Source organism: Thrips palmi, unplaced genomic scaffold (assembly GCF_012932325.1).
Source record: "Thrips palmi isolate BJ-2018 unplaced genomic scaffold, TpBJ-2018v1 HiC_scaffold_8, whole genome shotgun sequence".
Taxonomy (NCBI): Eukaryota; Metazoa; Arthropoda; class Insecta; order Thysanoptera; family Thripidae; genus Thrips; species Thrips palmi.
The window spans coordinates 14,056,657-14,068,902 of record NW_023144635.1 but is presented as its reverse complement, the minus strand read 5'-3'; positions in this window follow the sequence as shown (position 1 = coordinate 14,068,902).

Below are 12,246 nucleotides of genomic sequence, written 5' to 3'. Positions count from 1 at the left end.
TAACCTTTTGAAAACATCTCACAATTTATACAAGCACCGATTTTCTTCTGGTGGCTTCCGAAAATGGACTTAGACGCAAATGCAACCAACTCCGTGATCCAAGTTACCGTTTTCAAAGTGTCTTGGACGGCTTCGGGTACTTGTAAAAATTTCATTGGGCATTCAAACTTGTTCATCTGGGGCCCTAGTAACCTTTTGAAAACGTCTCACAATTTATACAAGTACCGATTTTTTTCTAGTGGCTTCTGAAAATGGACTAGCCGCAAATGCAACCGACTCCGTGGTCCAAGTGACCGTTTTCAAAGCGTCTTGGACGGCTTCGGGTACTTGTAAAAATTACAATGGGCATTAAAATGCGTTCAACTGGGGCCCCAGTGACTTTTTAAAAACGTCTCACAATTTATACAAGTACCGATTTTTTTTTGGGGCCTCTGAAAATGGACTTAGCCGCAAATGCATCCGACTCCGTGGTCAAAGTGACCGTTTTCAAAGCGTCTTGGACGGCTTCGGGTACTTGTATAAATTACAATGGGCATTCAAATGCGTTCAACTGGGGCCCCCAGTGATTTTTAAAAAAACGTCTCAAAATTTTATACAATACCGATTTTCTTCTGGTGGCCTCTGAAAATGGACTTAGCCGCAAATGCAACCGACTCCGTGATCCAAGTAACCGTTTTCAAAGTGTCTTGGACGGTTTTGGGTACTTGTATAAATTACAATGGGCATTAAAATGCGTTCAACTGCGGCCCCAGTGACTTTTTAAAAACGTCTCACAATTTATACAAGTACCGATTTTCTTTTGGTGGCCTCTGAAAATGGACTTAGCCGCAAATGCAACCGACTCCGTGGTCCAAGTGACCGTTTTCAAAGTGTCTTGGACGGCTTCGGGTACTTGTATAAATTACAATGGGCATTCAAACTTGTTCATCTGCGGCCCTAGTAACTTTTTGAAAACATCTCACAATTTATACAAGTACCGATTTTCTTCTGGTAGCCTCTGAAAATGGACTTATACGCAAATGCAACCGACTCCGTGGTCCAAGTGACCGTTTTCAAAGCGTCTTGGACGGCTTCGGGTACTTGTATAAATTGAAATGGGCGTTTAACTGCGGCCCTTGAAGCTTTTTGAAAACATCTTACTATTAATACAAGTACCGACTTTCTTCTGATGGCTTACTTCTGGCGTCGCATCGTCTTATTTGTGTGGTCGGTTTGTAAGTGATTAAAACAAGGGCTTTTTTTTAAAAAAAAAAAAAAATTCGTCGTTTTTATTTACTAGAGGCAAGGAAAAGATCTCTAAACAAGGAATCTGACAGAAATGTAATTTCGATCAAGTATACGTTACAGTTACAGCACCGCGTAGCTGCCATGTACATTGGGAGTCCGGGAATGTGACGTCGCGTTTTTTTTTTTACGTGAATCGTGTCACGTTCGTTTAATGACTTTATCACATTGGTCTGAATATGAGTCTGGCCTCGACCAGGTCCGGACTAGCCGATCAGCATTTAAACGAATGTTACACAGATATCAAACGAATGTGACATGATTCACGTTTAAAGTAACGTGAGGTCACATTCCTGGATTCGCAGCGTACCCGGATACACCTCGTGCTAGTTATGAAATAGTGCTGAGGAGAAAGACGTTCTTAATTTTTGGCCCGTCCCGTTTATTTTTTGTAAAAAAAATGACGGAGGGACGGGCATATAGTATGATGCATGCTGTGCGTCCTTCGTTTTCGTTCGTTCGTTCGTCCGTTCGTTCGTTCGTCCCAGGACTTCCCCTGGTCCGATCTTGACCAAAATTTTGGGATGCAGCCTCCTTGGGTGACCCTAAGAACCGCTCGGTGGCAGCAAATCCGATCCGAGCCCCGGGGCGCTGCTGCAGGTGCATCATGGTCTACATGGGGTCCAGGAGGATCTCGGCAACGGATGCAGCTAGGAGGGCATGTAGGGGTATTTTTTGGGAAACGGGGCGACGAGAGAAAACCAATGGTGCCAGTTTCGAGCAAATCGGAGAAGTTCGGACCCGGTTCAAATCCCCGCGGGGTATTTTTTGAACATTCTTTTTATTCGAGTTTTTGCATTGTTTTTGATGTTTTCGAGGGCTGACGACGAAAACGACATTTATTTTAACCCCAGACTCAGGTTTAATTCCCGTCAGGGTCAAACATAGGCGAAATTCGTACGTTTCTTAATGTACGGGACGGGCCAAAGTGGCCGATGTATATCGCTACTTTTCCTGTTATTTTACTGTCTTCTGTGCTGTCTCTGCTTTGGTTGTCCCATTGGCTATGAACCGCTATGAGGAAGCCACAGCAAGACCGCGGTAACATGTCCACTGAGACCTGGGAATGATTTCAAGATAGCTGCTGCCAAGGTGCTTTGACTACGACAGAGGGTTCAATAAGCCAGTGCCATCAATAGACAGTTACAGAAAAGGCGGTAACATGTTTGATTCCTTCTCGTCGGCTCAAAAGGAAATAATAGTTTTTCTAATCTGTTGCAGGGACGAACGTGCTGCCGGTGGCATCGAAGGACCGTCAACAACTGAAAAGCTGCATAGAGCTTTAATTAGGCCACTAAGGGGGTTTTTTATCACCCTATTACTCCTTAGTTACTGTCTAGGGCGTAAAAATGGGCATTTACGCGAATAACACGTATTTACAGAAACTTTCGTGTATTCTGTATTCGATGATAAACGTCATGACGCGAAAGGGGAGGTTGGGCACAGTGAGACTTAATTTAATTCAGCCAACGTCAAGTTATTGTACTCTAAATAATATTAGGTAATTGCCAGGGAATAAAATAACGTTTTCCACAGTTGAAAAACTGACCTGGACAGGTTCATAAAGAAACAGTTGGCTGACACTGTCTCGATTGGGGGTCGTTTTACTATTTTCAGCTCAAATAATTTCAGATTTCGAGTTTTGAAAGTTTCAGAGGTCGAGCAATTTCAAAGTTTCGGATTACAGATAGCACAATAACTTGAGTCCAAATTTTCAGCAGGAACAATTTTTGATGATGTATCAATGCCCCTTTTGCGACAGCATCGACCATTTTGGAATGAAAAAATATGGCACACATCGTTTAAAAAAGAAAATCGATGCCCCACCTTTCCTTTACGACGCGAAGGTTGAATGTTTTTTGTGTTAAGCCAAGGAAAATGGGCGGTTTGCCGCGTTAAGGGGAGGTTCTGGGAAAAAGTTTTTCTCCTAAAAAGGTCCCACTGTGAAAATTAGTTTAAAATTTTTATGTTTCCTTTAAAAAAAATTTTATTTGGGCTCACATTCTATGCTCTAAAACCCCGTCGCAGAGCCATTTTCTCCCATTTAGGCTGTAACTTTAAAAATCTTCTTGCGCATACTATTTTGTCGGAAAAGGGTTTGGGCCCTTTACATTTTTTACTTCTTTGATTCATTTTTAAAAGATGCCGGCATGCACAACTCAAAAAGTAAATAACATTTTCATTCGCAAGCTTTCTAACCAATCATTTCACTATAATTGATCAAAAAAGTACAAAATAGACAAATTTTAAGGACTTTTCAGCTTAAAAAGCTTACAGTTAATAATGTAATGGAAATTTTGAGCTATGCATGCCGGAATTTTTTGAAACTGAATCGAAGAAGTGAAAAATGTCAAGGGCAACCTTTTACGACAAAAAAGTATGCGCAAGGGGATTTTTTAAGATACAGCCAAACTAGGCTCAAAAAGACTCTTCGACTGGGTTCAGAGCCTGGGATGTGCCTTCAAAAATCAACTTTTAGTCTCCTCAAAGAAAGATTTTATATTCCGAACAAATTATGACTCTGGGATCCATTTGGGAAAAGGCAAGATTTTCACCAGAACCTCCCCTTAAAGCGCGCAGTGCGATAAAAATTCACACCAAGAGCCGCAGGGAAAACCCCCTTGCTGTCCTCCTATGCAAACTCAAGTGTGTACGTAGGACGCTTCAAGTGAAAGCATGCCTACAAGTGGATCATGCTTGCCAAATACAAAACCCCGCTGGCGTAAGCATCCCTAATGCACGCCAGGTGCTGCACACCTGTAAGTACACCGCAGTTCTGCCTGTTAGACGGTAGAACCTTTGCAATAGAAAACATGGATGTATGCGCTTCCTGGCGTGTACTTGGCTAGCATGCTGCAACGAAGCATGTACTTTGCGATCATGGTGCAGAGTAAGGTGGACATGCCACGTTTGCTCCAAATAAAGTGTACTTGCAGGCATGATTCAACCGGTTCAACCATGTTTTGTAGACACTTGAGTTTGCACAGTTTTTAATACGTGATACTTTTGTTTTCGAGGGAAAACTCACTTTATATTTTGTACACTCCCAAGATCCTACTGACCTTCTTATTAGAAATACCAAAAAAATCCCAGTATATTAGAGGCTCAACGGAGGTGGTAACCTTTGGTTCAGGGTTCTCTGCAAAATATGATAACTTAAGAAACTGAAGACACTCACATTTCATGAACGAGACATCACTTGAAACGAACGTAGGAAAATGTCACGTTCCTTTGGGCACTGAGTAAAGTCCGTTTCAACGTGAATAAGCTACTTTATAGCTGATTAACGTCCAAACAAAAGTGACACACTGCCCAAGGAACCTTACATTTTGTTACATTCAATTCAACGTGATATCACGTTCCTGGAATAAGAGTGGAGAGTGCATGCCATGCTCTACTAGCGAGTCAGCCACATACAACGCTCCAACCGGGATTGCTGAAAGCATGCACCACTGAGTACCGTGATTCCATGCACGCTCTTGGTAAGAGTGTTTTTGGAACTTTTTCCAGGATCAATCGTATTTCCTAGTTCACTACTGGAGCATGTCACGCTCTCTTATGAGTTTCTGGAACACCTTCTTCTATAAGAACAAATTTCTCTGCATTATGACAGATCTCTGTCTTAAAGTGCCAACAATAGACTAAATTATGCAGATCTTTCGCAGTAGAAAAATTTGGGGGGGTACTTCATGGTATTTCGCATGTACTTTACTTAATAAGAAGCCCGCTTTAAAGAAAAAAAAAGCTTCAGGCAGAAAATGTAAAAATTTCAATCGGTAGACAACTACTTGTGGTCTTGTTTAGATAATTCAAAAAGGAAAGGGCATTTGCAACAAAATGCGTGTATTCATCAAGTTTTGTCCGACTTTTATGTGATTTTACTAGATTTCAATGGGATTTTTCAAGAAATCGGTAAAATTTACGCGAGAAACCGGCAATAAAATTTCACGTTTTTGAAAGTAGTTGCCCCTTCGATTGAAATTTACCCGACCTTGTCTGCAACTATTTAATATTATGACCAAATAATGTTTTAACCAACTGTTTCATTTTACATATCAGCCTGTTTTTAAGTTTCTTTTAAAAAATTTAAAACGTCTTTCTCCTCAGCACTATTTCATAACTATCACGAGGTGTATCCGGGTACCTGCGAATCCAGGAATGTGACCTCACGTTACTTACATTCGTTTAAATCTGATCGGCTGGTCCGGGCCTGGTCGAGGCCAACTCATATTCAGACCAATGTGATAAAGTCATTAAAAGAACGTGACACGATTCACGTAAAAAAAAAACCCACGTCACATTCCCGGGCTCCCAATGTACATGGCAGCTACGCGGTGCTGTAACTGTAAAGTATACTTGATCGAAATTACATTTCTGTCAGATTCCTTGTTTAGAGATCTTTTTCCCTTTCCTCTAGTAAATAAAAACGACGAATTTTTTTTTTTTAAAAAAAAAAAACCCTTGTTTTTAAACACTTCAAAACCCACCACACAAATAAGACGCTGCGACGCCAGAAGTAAGCCATCAGAAGAAAGTCGGTACTTGTATTAATAGTGAGATGTTTTTAAAAAGCTTCAAGGGCCGCAGTTAAACGCCCATTTCAATTTATACAAGTACCCGAAGCCGTCCAAGACACTTTGAAAACGGTCACTTGGATCACGGATTCGTTGCATCAGCCGCCAAGTCCATTTTCAGATGCCCCCAGAATAAAATCGGTACTTGTATAAATTGTGAGATTTTTTAAAAAATTGCTGAGGCCGCAGTTGAACACGTTCGCACGCCCATTTTAATTAATACAAGTACCCAAGGCCGTCCAAGACGCATTAAAGACGGGCACATGGATCACGGATTCAGTTGCATTAGCCGCCAAGTCCGTTTTCACAAGCCATCAGAAGAAAATCGGTACTTGTATAAATTGTGAGATGTTTTTAAAAAATTACTGGGGGCCCCACTTGAACACGTTCGAACGCCCATTTCAATTTATACAAGTACCCGAAGCCGTCCAAGACGCTCTGAAGACGGTCACTTTTACCAGGGAGTCGGTTGCATTTACGCCTAAGTCCATTTTCAGAGGCCACCAGAACAAAATCGGTACTTGGATAAAATTTTGAGATGTTTTTAAAAAAATTACTGGGGCCGCAGTTGAAAGCATTTGAACGCCATTTTAAATTTTTACAAGTACCCGAAGCCATGTAAAACACTTTGAAGACGGTCACTTGGGGCACGGATTTAGCGCTTTTGCGGCTAAGTCATTTTTAGAGGCTACCAAAAAAAAATCGGTACTTGTATAAATTGTGAGCCGTTTTCAAAAAGTTACTAGGGCTGCTGTTGAACGTATTTAAACGCCAATTTCAATTAATACAAGTACCCGAAGCCGTCCAAGACACTTTGAACACGGTAACTTGGAACACGGAGTCGGTTGCATTTGCGTCTAAGTCCATTTTCAGAAGCCACTAGAAAAAAATCGGTACTTGTTTAAATTGTGAGACGTTTTCAAAAGGTTACTAGGGCCGCAGATGAACAAGTTTGAATGCCCATTGTAATTTATAAAAGTACCCGAAGCCGTCTAAGACACTTTGAAAACGGTCCCTCAGCTCATAGATTCATCGGCTTTTGCGGCTAAGTCCATTTTCAGAGGTTACCAGAAGAAAATCGGTACTTGTATAAATTGTGAGATGTTTCCAAAAGGTTACTAGGGCCGCAGATGAACAAGTTTGAATGCCCATTGTAATTTATACAAGTACCCGAAGCCGTCCAAGACGCTTTGAAAACGGTCACTTGGACCACGGAGTCGGTTGCATTTGCGTATAAGTCCATTTTCAGAAGCCACCAGAAGAAAATCGGTACTTGTATAAATTGTGAGATGTTTCCAAAAGGTTACTAGGGCCGCAGATGAACAAGTTTGAATGCCCATTGTAATTTATACAAGTACCCGAAGCCGTCCAAGACGCTTTGAAAACGGTCACTTGGACCACGGAGTCGGTTGCATTTGCGGCTAAGTCCATTTTCAGAGGCCACCAAAAGAAAATCGGTACTTGTATAAATTGTGAGACGTTTTTAAAAAGTCACTGGGGCCGCAGTTGAACGCATTTGAATGCCCATTGTAATTTATACAAGTACCCGAAGCCGTCCAAGACACTTTGAAAACGGTAACTTTGACCACGGAGTCGGTTGCATTTGCGGCTAAGTCCATTTTCAGAGGCCACCAGAAGAAAATCGGTACTTGTATAAATTGTGAGATGTTTTTAAAAAGTCACTGGGGCCGCAGATGAACAAGATTGAATGCCCATTGTAATTTATACAAGTACCCGAAGCCGTCCAAGACGCTTTGAAAACGGTCACTTTGACCACGGAGTCGGTGCATTTGCGCTAAGTCCATTTTCAGAGGCCACCAGAAGAAAATCGGTACTTGTATAAATTGTGAGATGTTTTTAAAAAGTCATGGGGCCGCAGTTGAACGCATTTGAATGCCCATTTTAATTTATACAAGTACCCGAAGCCGTCCAAGACACTTTGAAACGGTCACTTGGATCACGGAGTAGTTGCATTTGCGGCTAAGTCCATTTTCAGAGGCCACCAGAAGAAAATCGGTACTTGTATAAATTGTGAGACGTTTTAAAAAGTCACTGGGGCCGCAGTTGAACGATTTGAATGCCCATTGTAATTTATACAAGTACCCGAAGCCGTCCAAGACGCTTTGAAAACGGTCACTTGGACCACGGAGTCGGTTGCATTTGCGTCTAAGTCCATTTTCAGAAGCCACTAGAAAAAAATCGGTACTTGTTTTAATTGTGAGACGTTTTCAAAAAGGTTACTAGGGCCGCAGTTGAACAAGTTTGAATGCCCATTGTAATTTATACAAGTACCCGAAGCCGTCCAAGACACTTTGAAAACGGTAACTTGGATCACGGAGTCGGTTGCATTTGCGGCTAAGTCCATTTTCAGAGGCCACCAGAAGAAAATCGGTACTTGTATAAATTGTGAGATGTTTTTAAAAAGTCACTGGGGCCGCAGATGAACAAGTTTGAATGCCCATTGTAATTTATACAAGTACCCGAAGCCGTCCAAGACGCTTTGAAAACGGTCACTTGGACCACGGAGTCGGTTGCATTTGCGGCTAAGTCCATTTTCAGAGGCCACCAAAGAAAATCGGTACTTGTATAAATTGTGAGAGTTTTTAAAAAGTACTGGGCCGCAGTTGAACGCATTTGAATGCCCATTGTAATTTATACAAGTACCCGAAGCCGTCCAAGACGCTTTGAAAACGGTCACTTGGACCACGGAGTCGGTTGCATTTGCGGCTAGAGTAGCTTTCACTTGGCCTAAAACTCACAAGCCATAACGCTCACGTACCCTAATCCTCACTCGGCCGAATTTTCACTTACCCTAAAACAAATAGTTCCTTCGGAAAGAAATTTTGTTGCACTAAGCCTAATTTTCACGCGCCCTAAAGCTCACTTGGCCGAATGCGCAAGTAAAGGAATGTTGTGACATTTACCCGAATTTTCATTCACCCTAATTGTCACTGAGCCTAAAACACCATGGATTCGCTTCGGTGTCTCTCCTGTTTCACTTGCCCTAATGCTCACATAGCCGAATTGTCACTTGCCCTAAACTTGGTGGAGGGGGTAGACTGGCCACGCCACGGCGGCCACGCTGGGTTGGGAGGGGAGCGGTGCCGCCGACGCAGGGTGCGTGCGTCAGTACCCCACGCTGTGATGTCGATTGGGTTGCCTATCTCCTCGGCTATTGTGTGAACACTTGGCGTAAAGGTTGGTGCCCTGATCAATCGCAGTGCAGTGGCAGAACGGGAATAGAAAGGTAGACGGCTATGCACGCAATGCCAGCTTTGAGCTCCCCAGGCGAAAATGTGTCTGTTCGTATACATGGTACAGGCTGTTTCTACGGTGATCTTGCCACGGCCAGTAGCCTGTTCTTGTCAAGTAAATTCGAACACACTGTCTGTTGCTGTACAGTCTATTGCCTGTTCACTGTCTGTTTCTTACGTGTAGCCGGCATAGATGGTTGACCGTTCGCAGTGTGTTCCCTAGGCGTTCCCCTAACCGGCTGCAACCTGTTCGTTGCCTGTTCCTTACGTGAAGTGAGAACGGACTCCGCGGCTGTGGAGGGGGTGCCGTGCCGGCCGCGCCGCTGCCCCCTCCACCGGCATGCGCGGCTGTCTTCTGCCGTCTCCCCTCCCGTCCTTCACTCCCGGACACCGTAAAAAAAACGTTAACGCTAACGCTAACGTGAAAGCAGATGATACTAATGAGAATGTTTATTTAAATGTGTGGTGGTTTTTTTCTCCACGATGAGTAGAAAAATTTGTCGACGAATGTGACATTTTGTGAATTAATTTGGAAGAGTTAACACTCGGAACTCTTCTTTTGACAAATTTCTTACGCATAATAATTCACGAAAATGTCAATTTTTTTTAACTTTTGGATATTTTAACGTGCCATTGTTTTGTGTTAAACATGCTCGCAATGTCGGTGGGACACTCATATGTCGGATACCACTTGTGTCGGGTATCATTTTCGTTGTTTCAAAGCGAGGATGCACAATTTGGTGGCTAATCACATGAATACTCAACACCCGTAAAAGTTGTTTTCGGTACTAGGGCGGGATGCCTCGCCGGACGCAGCGTGTCAGCCACATCTCCAAGCAGGGCCGGCCAGCCGCGCCCTGCGACACCCGAACCCGAGACGCTCAAGATAAGCACGTACGAGTGGCTTGTTCTGCCGACTGCCGGCGCGCCGCTTCTCGAGAGGGGCAGGGGTTCGGGGGGGCGCTGCACTATGCGTTCTACGCACTCAAGGTTCAAGTGGGTGGGTGTGTGTGTGAACTGCTGCGGGGTGTGGCGGGGCGCGGCGGGACGTGGCATCTCGGCAGAGGAAGGGGCGTGGGCGCGGGGGCCAGCTGTGCGATGCGTGCTAGTAGCGTCTCGTGACGAGAGGAAGGGGAGCGGCATAGCGCGCAACGTGAGGGACGCACTTCATGAGTACTACATAGCTGGGTGTCGAGGTTATACGCCGCGCGCGCAACCCGAGCCCCCGCAGGCGCCCCGATTCATTGTGCGGCGCGCGACGGCACGGCGCGACGGCGCGGCACGCTGAGGGCCCTCCGCTCATATTCTTCTAGGCAGGCCAGCCAGCCGCTGCCTTGCCGGCGAGGCGCTCGGCCTCTTCTAGGCTTGCCAGTCAGGCAAGGAGGCAACTGCTGCCTGGCTAGCCGGAAACTCGGTACTCTCTGCACGAGAGTACAAGCACGCTGATACGTGAACGTATCATCTGCTAAAAAATTATTTACTTGTTACCCCTCTTTCCCTCCTCCCCTTCCCTCCTTTCCCCCTCTCCCCCTCTCTCCCCCCTCCTCCGGTCCTCCTTCGCCTTTCACTACTTTCCTTACTCCGTGGCTTGCTACGGTCCTCCTGCATCGGCTCCGACCCGGGATTGAACCCGCGCCGTCCGATCACAGTGCCATCGCCTTACCACTCGGCCACCCTTGCGCATGCTGTGAGGAGCCGTGAAACACACTGATAGACAGAGCAGTCAGGCAACAACCTGCCCCCACCCGCCGCCCGCCCCACTCTGTGCGCCTCCCCCCTCCACTGTGGCTGTAGCGTTGTCTGTTCCTTCCATGTTTATGAACAGTCACTGAACCGGTTGAAAGACGTTCCTTGTCCGTTCGGACGCAGGCAGGGTTCCCTGTTCGTAACGTGTTGGTAAACGCACGTTGAACTGGCTACAGGTCGTTCCGTGCCCGTTCGGGCTCAGGCAGAGATTCCCTGTTCTTTGCGTGTTTGTAACCGCACAGCCAACCGGCTACAGGACGTTCCTTGCCCGTTCGGGCTCAGGCGGAGTTTGCCTGTTCTCTACGTGTTTGTAATCGCACATCAAACCGACTAAAGGACGTTCCGTGTACGTACGCGCGCGGGTAGAGCTAAGTGTTTACTGCACGTTTGAGAAACAGACGGTAGACCGGCTATAAGAGGTTTCGTGTCCGTTTCCGAACAGGTTGAGTTGACTGTTTCTTAGGTGTTAAAAGAACTTGTGGGAAGCAGACAACACACTGCTCTTTTCCTGTTTGGTGTCTGCTTTCGGGAAGCTGTTTCGTGGATGTTATGAAAACAGACTATAAACGCTCTCTTATTGTTGTGCGCGTTCTTACGCTGTTTCGTCTCTGTAACGTGTTTCTTACCTGTTCACCGAACAGACAGAGAACACGCTCTTACCGTTTCCATTTTCACCTGGGTCCAGGTGCTCTGCAAACTCAACAGTGTGCTCAGCACGCTCTGTTCAGCGTGTACTCACAAGTACACTCTTACAAGAGTGTACTCAGATGAGTACACTCTAACGAGAGTGTGCTTAGATGAGTACACTCCAATGAGACTGTGCCTAGATGAGTACACGCTAACGAGAGTGTGCTCAGATCCATTAAATACATGCAGTTGAGTACACGCTCGTGGGAGTGTGCTTGTGAGCACACGCTCAAGAAAGTGTACTCGTGAGTACACGCTGAAGATAGTGTACTCGTGAGTACACGCTAAAGAGAGTGTACTGAGTACACTGTTGAGTTTGCTGAGTGTACTTAGTGGTTGGTTGGTCGAGACGGAAAGGGAGCGTCCATAAATACGCCACGCTGACGTCACGAAAACCCTGCTGGATGCGGCATGCGTGTACGAAGGTTTTACGCGCATAGCAGGGTTTTCGCGACGCGTTTTCGCTCTCGCGGCTCCGTAACGCCCAAGCCCAGCACGCGGCGTACACTACAAATTCAAGGCCACATGAAGTCTCACCAAAAAATGGCGAGACTTTTCTGTCTGATTGCGGTATACAGGCCCGTGGCGAGACACTTCTGTCCGACCAAAACTTGGCGAGACCCTGTGTCTCACCACATTTTGGCGCGAAGTCTTTCCATGTAATTTGCAGTGTAGTGCTCAGCGTAGTGTTACGGCCCTGT